The sequence below is a fragment of the Amblyomma maculatum genome, chromosome 1 (genome assembly GCF_055883805.1).
Source record: "Amblyomma maculatum isolate TAMU_Amacu chromosome 1, ASM5588380v1, whole genome shotgun sequence".
In the NCBI taxonomy this organism is placed as follows: domain Eukaryota; kingdom Metazoa; phylum Arthropoda; class Arachnida; order Ixodida; family Ixodidae; genus Amblyomma; species Amblyomma maculatum.
The window spans coordinates 106943903-106955243 of record NC_139344.1 but is presented as its reverse complement, the minus strand read 5'-3'; the positions used below and the strand labels follow the sequence as shown (position 1 = coordinate 106955243).

At 47.7% G+C, this 11341-nt stretch overlaps 1 long non-coding RNA gene across 1 annotated transcript; it reads right to left on the bottom strand.

Annotated features, from left to right (window-relative positions):
- Positions 1-4169: 4169 nt before the first annotated feature.
- On the bottom strand, positions 4170-10759 carry LOC146203448 (uncharacterized). The gene is made up of 4 exons (XR_014702371.1): positions 10670-10759; positions 9957-10106; positions 5562-5688; positions 4170-4314 (listed from the first exon to the last, which is right to left on the bottom strand). It is a non-coding gene; the product is annotated as an uncharacterized LOC146203448 (long non-coding RNA).
- Between the last annotated feature and the right edge of the window lie 582 nt (positions 10760-11341).

The window sequence follows — 11341 nt, the reverse complement described above, 5'->3', positions numbered from 1 at the left end:
ACCCAGGGCAGCCCACGAATATCTACTCGCGCTCGCTCTGCACCAGAGGCCCAGAATGGGAACTGATATCGAGGTGAATTGAGCAAGCAGGCAGGAACCACGGCCGCTCGATGGAAGAGCACTAGGTGCGCTTCCATCGAGCGGCCGTGCAGGAACAAAGTTGCGCGTCTAGTTAAATTAGAAATGCGAAGCTGCCCTCCTCCAATCAAAACTGGGAGCACTGATGGAATACCCTCACAGCGCTGCGCATGCCATTTTCATCCCATTAGGTTATTCCGCCATTGAAGGCGGGACCTGTAGGGCGAATGGCTGCAACGCGGGCTATAGCTGCACATTCGGCGACAACTAAGAGATTTTTAATCTTGTACGCCTGCAAAGAAGAGAGTTTCCCATTATAAGTTAGGTCAGCACGGATGCATGCCCCTCTGCTGAGGCCAATTGCTTCGCCACTAAGTCATCGTCACCACAGCCCTGATTCACATTCGCGAAGAATAAAAGGCGCGGACAATTTTCAGTTCGCCTCAAACCTTCTACTACAACATTCTTTCTACCGGAAACTTTGGTATATTTTGGCGGCTGAATTCAACAGCACCTACATGCTCCGAGCTTTCTATCCTCCGGCGTGGTGCAGCGTTGTAGTGTGGCTAAAAGTAGCGCCTTTACCTGGACACGAAGACTCCATTTGGTATCCTGGCGTCCATCGCAGCTCTGCTCCTTGCTTCGTCGCTAGGGTCAAACTTTTTCCACTGTCCGACAGCACTCGCTCGCAGCCATTGCAGGACGCTCGCCTTCCGACCAGCACGCGGAGCTTCTTTTTCGTCGTATCTTGCCAGCGCGCGCAGCACTTTCCGTGAAAAGCGGTCCACGCACCGCTTAGAATAATCAGCCTACGCCAGGAGAAATTCACTCCAAAATACACTTCAATTGAAAAGTAGGCTACGATAAATTACGAGCGGAAAGGTACAGTTTAAAACTTCACAAACAAATAAATCTACTACACCTCAATATGATTCTACAAAGAGGAATTACATTGAGCATTGAGCGTCGTACTTTAAAATGTCTCTTGCAATCTGTTTGCGGGTGCCTCTTGGCAATAAAGCATGGTCTAAAATTTTTGTCACATAAACATTTTGATTGTTTTTCTTGCAAAATATTTTCCGCATTAAGGCATAACAAAAAAAAATAAAAACATTCATCGTCTGTGTCTTCAACGATCCCGCTTGTGCGTATGCGCCATTGTATTTTTTCGAGGTCAACTATCTCCCATATCTGAGGCTTACTTAGATTTAGATTAAGGGCTGGAAACGCAAATCACTATGCAGGCACAAACTTAGCACAAACTTATGTTTGCGAATTCGGGACTGTCTTATACCAACTAAAGCTGTCGAGTCAGGCTCCTGTCCTGTGTAATTAAACACATTCTGAAATGGAGTGCCGTAATGCGCCACATACATGGCAATTAGCGATTTTTGTCTGCACTGACAAAAAATTTTCTTTTTTTGTACTGACATTTCTACCTTCCATGTGACTACTCATAAAAAAGTGAATCAATAAATGCAGTCCTTCTCTCTACGGAGAACCGATATAATTAGAATTTATTTCAATATCGGAACCTAACGAATATTTATTTCATCTTTAATTTACAATGTCTCTGCTTGGTCCAATTATATATATAACCCGGTGCACGAGATTTTCACGTCTCAGTGTTGAAACCATGATGCCTGGCGTGGTATCGAGTAAGTTGCCGCAAGCAATGTGTCCAGGGCATGTCTTGGAGCTGGAGCGGGCGTACTGAGACGTACAGGTCGACAGCTAAGTACTGGAGTGCGCTCTGCTTACACTGCAATGTATATACTTCCGGTGGGATGGCACTTACACTTCAAGTGCAATGTCTGAGCCGACAATCTCTTCGTATTTATGCGGAAGCCTCCATAAAACCTTGCGTGTTGCAATCAAGTCCATCCTATCTTCTTCTTCTTTACTATCTTTATTAACATTTTTTAACCGCTTGTCTCCGGAAGGGATCAAAGTATCGTCGACAATTGATAATTAGAACGCGATTTGCCGAGAGATTTGTTCGCATTCCACGAAGTGTTTTTTTTTTAGTCACCTTGATTTTGACCGGGCCAAAATGTCAGCTCGAATGAACTGGCTGTTCGATTAAACGATGCTTTGAATTTATTGGTATTAGATGCAATTATAATCAAGGGCAGCGGTCTTTGTAAGTGATTCAGTCACAATTGAGACCTTTCAGTGGCTGCAGTCTTCCATCGATAATTGTTACTATTGCTTATCTAAACCGATTAGAACGACACTTCATCGCTCAACCTTGCCACCGTTATCAAGTTTATGCAAACAGGGTAATCTATAGACGCGTCGAAGTGATGTAAAATGAGACGAGGTGCTGTGCTGTCGCGACCGTTATTGATAACGTTTTTATAGTGCGAAAACACTCATACCTGGCTCGGGTAATTCAAACACACTAACACCAACGTAACCACTTTGCTTTTTAGTCCCGGACTTCGATATTTTTAATGCAAGAGCACTACTGCACACCGTCAAACCCAGCCAGAGATGCTGTGACCTGCATCTTTCGCGCTTGGGCGAAAAAAAAACCTTCTGAGTGTGGTGGATGCAGATCCCCGAATATTTGGCGGCAATCTAGTACGAAATGTTGTTGCTGCCGCCGCAGCCGATCGTTCTGCATCTTACGCAGCATCAACACACTGTCGCTCTGTGCTTTGCAGAGAGAGAGACAGAAGAAGGGAGAGAGAGAGAAACACTTTTTTTTTTTTTTTAAAGAAAGGACATTGGACTGGAGTCTTCAAAACTGCAGTGGCCTGGGTTGCCGCTCTTAACTGGGTTACCAGACTACACTGTGTCACTGTAGGCCTGAGCATAGCAGAGTGGCCTCCCACTGCGCCTCCGTATGTTGTATATGTTATGGGGTCAAACTACACAGGGCCGGCGGGGAAGGCGAGCTCCCGTGCCAACTACAAGCAGGTGTTACTAGTAAGCGACACGTGTCTCCAACCCGTGGCGCAGAGTTGCGGCCACGGCGGTTCCGGACGAAATAGCCAGCGAATGAGCACGCTAGGTAAATAAAACTTTACTAACCGTAAGGTAACGCGAAAAGCACACCGCGAAAGAATGTTGTATACGATAAAATAGAGTTCGGGTGTCTAACCAGGTCGTCGTGGTCGTCGGCCGGGCAGGGGAAGGGCAGGGTACGTATTCCATCAAGGGTCTCTGGGTGCAGGCGGCGCAAGAGAGTCCGCTCTCGTCGCGAGAACTCTGGTTTTATCCCTCTCGGCATTGCATAACGTGAAGTCATCGGTTGCTTCCCGAAACCGAACTACGATGAGCAACTAGTTCCTCCTCGCATTTGGAATGCACCCGTCTCTAAGTTACCAGCGCGATGCCGTGGCGTCGCAGCATAGTATGGGCAGCGAGACAAAAGCCAGGTGCCTTCTCCCCCACCCTCTCCTGGCGAGCGAGCGTCGTCTCGTGACTCTGCCACCTCGTAGTTGGTTAGGAAGAAGAGAGGATATCCCTCTAGTAAGCATTCCTTTTACCAGCAGGTTCCGGAAAATCGCGCTACTTTTGTGGATATTTTGAAGGGCAACCACATCTGTCTGTAAGCCATGCAATATCACTCGATTAAACACACGCTGACACCAACACACACTTTATAACAACAACGGCAACAAACAAATCAAACAACAAAACAAGAAAGGTTTCTCCTAGTGACAAAAATAACATGTCTGCTCATCTATCTCGGCAAAACATTTGCAGTAACCAGTCACGGAGAAAAGCCAATAAACCTTCTCCTAATGACATAAATAAAACTTCTGCTCATCTATCTCAGCGGAACATATGCAGTAAATGTTCAGGAGGAAAACAAAGAAACCTTCTCCTGATGACAAAACTGAAATGTCCTGCCCTTTCGCCTGCCGTGATAATTGAGGTAACAAAGAATAAAGCCATCAGTGCAATGTAGCCTTGAGTGGCGCGGATTAGCGCTTCAAAATAGGCACGCAACTGCGGAGTTGCAGCTTCTACAACCACAGGCTGGGAAGAGTTTTTGCGAGCGGTGGTACAGTTGACTGCAGAAGCGGTGTCGCATCCCGCCACCGATGAACTCATCATTTCTAGCTTTGCTTGCTCCACAAACAGGGTCGCATAAGAGCGTCGAAGACGTTGCGACAGGCTCAGAAAGCCGGGGTTGGAGCACATGGTTCCTGGTCAGCAGAACTTTCTCGTCGCACGGAGGAGACAGGGCGGTGCAATTAGAGACTACACGGTCCTTGATGCCTGTAAATGAAACGAAGATAGTGATTTGCAAAATTTTATGGCGTGTAGACACAGTTTCCACATATTACCGATAGTCGCTTGATAAGTTTGGCAAAAGGTTCTTAACCGCTATGTTGGTGGCAGGAAGGCAAGTGCCACTCTTCTAAAATGGCAGCTAGCTGCACTGGGCTGTTCTCTCCCGCGTATACACCGACCACCTCTGCCATAGGTGGCCATGTCGAATGAATTGTATTTTTTGCGTCCAATTCATATTCACTTAATAGTGTACTCCATAATCCGATCAACGCTGCTTTGGCTGCAGTCCTGCATTGCTGCCTGGAACGAACACGCTAAAATGAAAATCTTACGCTAGCCCTGCCTTCCATAGAGAGTTAACTGCGGTTGCAGGTTGGAAGTTAGCATGAGAACACACCTGAGAAGTAAATAAAAAGATACGAGAAGCGTATGTGCACAGCCCCGCAAAACAGGGTAGATTCGGATTTCACGAAGGCTGTTGTCAGTGCTCAGTTCGACGTTTTCGTTGGAAGGAAGTTTCTCATCTGTTAATAGTCTGGATTCTCATTTTGAGCAGCCACTGGGAAATCTGTGCATGAGTATATGACATGGCTCTTCAGGACACTCTGAGGGGAAAATATGATGCAAGACTCTCAGTATTGAAGGTATCTTAATGTAGAGAAAAGACAACACTTCAGCATTGTTTAGTGCACATAAGCGCAATGAATGCTGCGTCTGATGTCTGGACACTAGAGCACTTATTAATGCAGATACTTTCAAATACTCGTGCTAAACAGCGGAAACAATTTCCGTTGAGAATTTGGTGCCCACTGGCCTTGCGGGACAGCCAATGAACCGGCTGTGTTGAGTTATTGAATAGGCAATGAAAATGTCGCAACGGGTACATATTACAAAGAGAAATTTTAGTTTGGGCAAGTAAGTTGTTTCGAGGCACATGCATTAGAGGAGTGTACGTGTAGCGAATAAACTAGAACAACACACTGATGCCAAATACCAAGTGAATTTCTTTGCGAGAAAACTACTATTTTACCACACGTCAACAAACAAGTAAATAGATCAGCAGCATATTCAGCTGACCGGGAACACTTTGCAGTGTCCCTTGCCGAAACCAAGAATTGAGACAAAGACTGTTGGATTATTCGGACTATTTCAGGGGGCCGCGAAGTCAAAAAAAAAAGCGGTCAGTTATTGTATATACAATACGAAACTACCAAACTCGGAAAAATACTAACCCTTTCCTCCCTCGGTGTCTAGTTGGTTGGAATGGGCCAGTCCGAGAATGCGGCCAGGAGGTCGGGACTCTTGCTGCTCCTTGTGCACACGCTGCTGGATCACCAACTCCAGCTTGTGGTCTTGTGCCTAGTAGGTCATTTTGGTCATTACTAATTAATTATAAGCATTTTAGTCATTTCTAATGAATTGTAGTCGTTACAAATCGCCTGTAGACACATGGGAATTACAAATCATTAGTAGTCATTATTAGTCATTATAACATCTACCAATCTCTACTATAGCCTCAATAATCGCTAACCCTCAGTATTAATCATTTGGCTTATTTATTCTGTGTTCATAAGGCGGACATGTCCTGATGACGCGTGCGGCGGTCACGAACGGCGGTCACTTTCTGTAGACGCACCATATGCTTAGAAAGTCTCTCGCCATAAAACACTCTTTACTGGCAAACGGTCGAGAGAAATGTTACTTGTCCAACTGAATATGGAGCCTTGTACAAAAAACTGGGAGCGTTGGTACTAGGGCCTCCAAGTAACCTGCATACTGTTTCTAGAGGTATTCGCTGGTCGAGTTCCGAAGGACCATGATGTGGGACCGACTCAAAAGACGACGACGCTGAGGTTAGAGAGATGTCAGCTGTCATCAACGCTAGCGGTACAGACCACTATCGTTTTTGGATATTCCCCGTAATATCCCATGATGATAAATCGATTCTATTCCCTGTGACAAGCTGTACCTCCGCTGTGGACGCCACGTCAGTACCAATGCAATGTCTACAGACTCCGCTCCCGCCAAGTCCGCTACTCCTGTCATGGCTAACCTCCGTGACCCCGGAAGCTACTGCGGCACCGGCGAAGTAGATGCAGACGACTGGCTGGCCCTATATGAACGCGTCAGCAAACACAACAGGTGGGATGCCATACTCATGCTCGCGAATATCATCTTTTACCTGACCGGGACCGCGGTGGGGATCGAAACCCATGAAGATGGCCTGATATCATGGGATGTCTGCAAGAAGAAGCTCCACGATCTGTTTGGAAAGCATTTTAGCCGCCAACTCGCCAGCCAAAGTGTTCGCCTCTCACGCTCAGACATCCACAGAGTCGTATCTCACATCCAGGGTGTCCTGTCTCTGTGCCGCTAAATCGACCAAATCATGTCTGAGGCGGAAAGGGTCGGCCGCAACATAAAAGCCAATGCCGACGATGCCTTCAACCTGCTGTTGTTCAAGGATTGTTCCACCGTGTACTTTATGCTGCAGGTGTGCCGACGTTTCGTGCAAGAAAATCAAAGGCGCATTTCTCACCGTTTCGATAGGCTGCTGAACACGGCCGCTAGCTGCTCCTGTGTGGATCTTCTGATTCTTCGACAACCTACCAACGACAGCACTTTGACCCAAAACATCCACCAAGAACTTGAGGCAATGCCTCCAGCAGCCTCTCTAGCGCATACTCCGGGCCACACCCTGGCTACTATATTACTCATTCAGGCTGTTGTTCGCCAGGAGGTTGTGAATATGGGCACACATTTCCGGCCCGTAGCCGAAACCGTGGATTCCAGACCTGCCAGCCTAGTGATTGCTACTGCCTTCTCCACCACTCGTTTGTCACCTGATAACGGTACCGATATCCGAATGAATGGCGTACCCATGAGAATTGCCATATCTGGTTTACTTGTTTACTTGTTAGCCACATCTCCCATCACTTTTGCAGCCGTTGATACACACCATCTCGTCAGGTCACCTACTTGAACTGTCGTGGAAACTATGCCTCTCGGTAGTCCTCACTTCGTGCCCACCAGTCCCGCGTTGACCACGGTGCAACTATTCGTGTTGCCAACCGTTCGCCATCCCGGCAAGCCCGACGCTCACGTTCTCCTCTTCCTCGCCGCCGTCCTCCACCGTACTTTCCCACCCATTTACCAGAAACCTAGCTAATGAAGCTCCCGGAGATGACGCTGCATTTCTGACCGGGACCGAAAAACCTCTGCTGACCCCTGCCCGACACAATGACTGCATAGATGTCCTTGTGGATGAAGTTACAGTTTCAGCTCTTATATATACCGGTGCCCAACTACCTGTTTTCAGCTCCTCATTTCGCCATCGCCTCAAGAATGTCCTTACACGAACCATCTCGTGCGCAGATCGCGTCTCGAATGGCAGCCCTGCTGTGGTGGTTGGCATGTGTACGGCGCAAGTTACCATTGCTGGCCGCCATGCCTCAGTGTTGTTCACCATTCTACAGGAATGTCCCCATGGTGGTATTCTTGATATTGACTTTTTAACAGACAGCAGTGCTCTCACTGACTGCTCTGCCGGCCTACTCCGCTTGGACCTTCCGCTCTGCTCACCCCGATTTCGCTTAGCACAGTTCAGCGGCCCTCCTCCTGAATATGCCATTCACATCCCTATGTCACGATTCCCATCTGTCGCAGGTGGCGACTATCTCACGTGTCCCTTTACTGATGTCATTCTGCAGCTGCACGTTATCCTTTCTCGTCTAATGGTACATATCTCCAAGAGCCGCATCACTCTCCCTGTCCTCAACTTTAGCTTGTCAACTCAAGTTCTGTTGGAAGGAATTTCACTTGCTGCGCTGTCCCCGTTGACCGATCGTACCGTTTCAGCTCTGACTACAGATCGACCCACTGCCGTTCCTATACAGCCCGTCCTTCGTCCTCCACATCGCGTCCTGAACCCGTTAACAGTATGATTGCAGTTGATCTCCAACCTCAATTCGCCGCGGATTTACACAAGCTTTTACTTGCATATAGTAACCTTTTTGGCTTCGATACCTGTCCGATGGGTGAAACAACAGTTGTCACCAACCGCATTGACAACGGGGACGCTAGTCTTATTCACAGAGGGCCCAGACCAATGGCTTCACGGAACGACTAATCGTACACTCTCAGACATGCTTTCAATGTACGTGTCTAACGACCAACGGGATAGGCACGTTCTCCATCCTTTCTGATGTTTGCCTAATGTCGCTCCATTCTACCGCTGGATGCTCTCATTTTTACCTGCTATTTGGCCGACATCCGTTATTGCCCTTCGACTCCATACTACCCGCGGCAGATGCCTCTAGCACTTACGCAAATTATGTCCGACGGAATTGCGCATGCCAAGGTCTCTGCATGCCAAAACTAAATAATGCCGGTACAAGAGGCGCCATCGTGTTGTGCGCTACACTCCTGGTTACTCCGCCGGGGTGGCGCAGTGGTTACGCCGCTAGACTACTGTTCCCAAGGACGCGGAATCGAATCCCGGCCTCGGCTGGCGCTTTTCGATGGAGGGAAAAGCAAAGCGCATGTGTGCTGTGCGATGTCAGTGCACGTTAAAGAACCCAAGGTGGTCGAAATTTCCGGAGTCCTCCACTACGGCGTCTCTCATTGCCTGAGTCGCTTTGGGACGTTAAGCCCCACAAACCAACTAAACTCCTGGATCTCTTGTCTTGCTATGGCTCCCGTGCCGTCGAGTGGGGTCGAGTGAAACATTTGTTCCGTTACACAGGGCCTTACCGGGTTTCGCGCACCGTGACCGACGTCACATACGAAACTGAAATTGTGCATCCGAGGTCCCCGTCCTGAGTGCCATCGTCTGATATGGTGCATGTGTCCCGCATCAAGCCCTATAAATCATATTCTATATAATTAACCTAGAAAGCACAGGGACAGTGCTTTTCCCGAGGGGCGTCGGGGGGGGGGGGGTTAGTGTTACTAGCGGTATTCGCTGGTCGAGCCCCTGAGGTGTATGAAGTGGGACAGATTGCCAAAAGGCGACGACGCTGAGGGTAGACAGATTTGAGCTCTCACCAGCGCTAGTGGTACAGACTGCTATCCATTTTGGATCTTCCCTATAACAATACTACTTACCACCCGTACCACTACTTCGCCATTGACGGCTAAAGCTGGCGGGGAAGGCTGGCACGCGCGAGCTGTATGCCTCCACATGTGATGACTTGAGTGAAAGGCATACCATCGGAGGTACTTATGTCGTCGGTTCAAAGCCCTTTTTCCCAATAGGCTCCAATGTGACTGATGTTGACGCCAATATAATATAAGAATTGGACCTTCGGATCATTGATCAAAAAAAAAAAATACTTATTTTATTGTTAGAGGAAGTGCTGGATTGCATGTTGCGACCTCGTTTTTTCGTACCAATTTTCTTTTGTGCTAAACATAATTATGCAGCGTTTCTGGCTCATAAAAAAAAAAAAAGGAAAATACATCCATACTGATGCACAATATATAGTGCTAATTCACTAAGATCACAGGGAATAGGAAAATGCCCACCGAAATTCAAAAACTTTATGTAGTAGGCGTCAAGTAAATACATATAGCCCTAGCTATGTCTGTTAATTGAGGAGCGATAGCAAATACGCAGACGCACTCACGGGTAAGGTGAAATGGCATGGCGTATCCGCGCTGCTCAACCTGTCTTGATGGCGACGACCACGGGCTCTCTGAAAGCCCGCTCGGAGAGGCTGGCCGCTGCGTCAGCGCCGGAACACAGGGCAGCCCACGGATACCTGCTCGCACTCGCTCTGCATCAGACGCCAAGAATAGAACTGATATCGAAGTGAATTTGGCAAGCAGGCAGGACCAAAGTAACGCGTCCATTTAAGGAAAAATGCACAGCTGCCCTCTTCTTATCAAAACTCGGAGCACTGATAGAATACCCTCAAAGCACTGCGTATTCAATTTCGATCCTATTGGCTCCGTGCGGCAATGAAGGCGGGATCTCTAGGGCGAATGGCTGCATGCGCGCTATTGCTGCACACTCTGCGACATGTAACAAATTTTCATTCTTGTACTCCTTCAAGGAAGAGAGCTTCCCATTACAAATTAAGACAGCACTGCTGCGTCTAGCTCTTCTGAGGCAAATTGCTTCGCCGCCAACTCATCGTAACCACAGCCCTGATTCACTATCGCGGAGAATAATAGGCGGAGAAATTTTCACTTCGCCTCAAACCTTCTAACACAAAATTCCTTCTAAGGATACCGCGGTACATCCAGCGACTGAATTCAACAGCAGCAAGATGCTACGAGCGTTATACCGTCCCGCAGAGTGCCGCGTTGTAGCGTGGCTTTAAAGTAGCGCCTTTACCTGACACACGAAGACTCCTGATGGTATCCGGGCGGCAGTCGCAGCTCTGCTCCCTGCTGCGCCGCTAGGGTCAAACCTTTTTCATTCTCAGGCAGCGCTACTTCACAGCCATTGCAGGACGCTCGCATTCCGCCCTGCACGTGGGGCTTCTTTTTCGTCGTATGCTGACAGCGCGTGCAGCTCTCCGGTCAGAATAATCACGCTACACCCGAAGAAATTCCCTCACTAATACATTTCAGCCGTAAATTATGATACAATAAATTAAGAGCGGCAAGTTACAATTTAAAACTTCACAAAGAAATAAACCTATGACCCCTCAATATCAGCCTACAGACCGGAAGCACTTTGAGCATTATAAGCGTCGCGCCTGAGTATGTTTCATGAAATCAGTTTGCGGGTGCCTCTTGGTAATGAAACGGTGGTAAAAAATTTATCACAAAAACATTTTGTTTATTTCTATTAGCTAATATTTTCCGCAATTAGGCATAACATAAAAAAGAACAGATTCATCACCTGCGTCGTCAACGATCCCGGTTGTGCGTATGCGCCATTATATTATTTTGAGGTCAACAACTATCTCCCACATCTTAAGCTTCCTTAGATTCAGATCATGGGCCTGAAACACACATCGCTATGCAGGCAGTGATGGGAAATGCTACGCTCCCGCGAGGT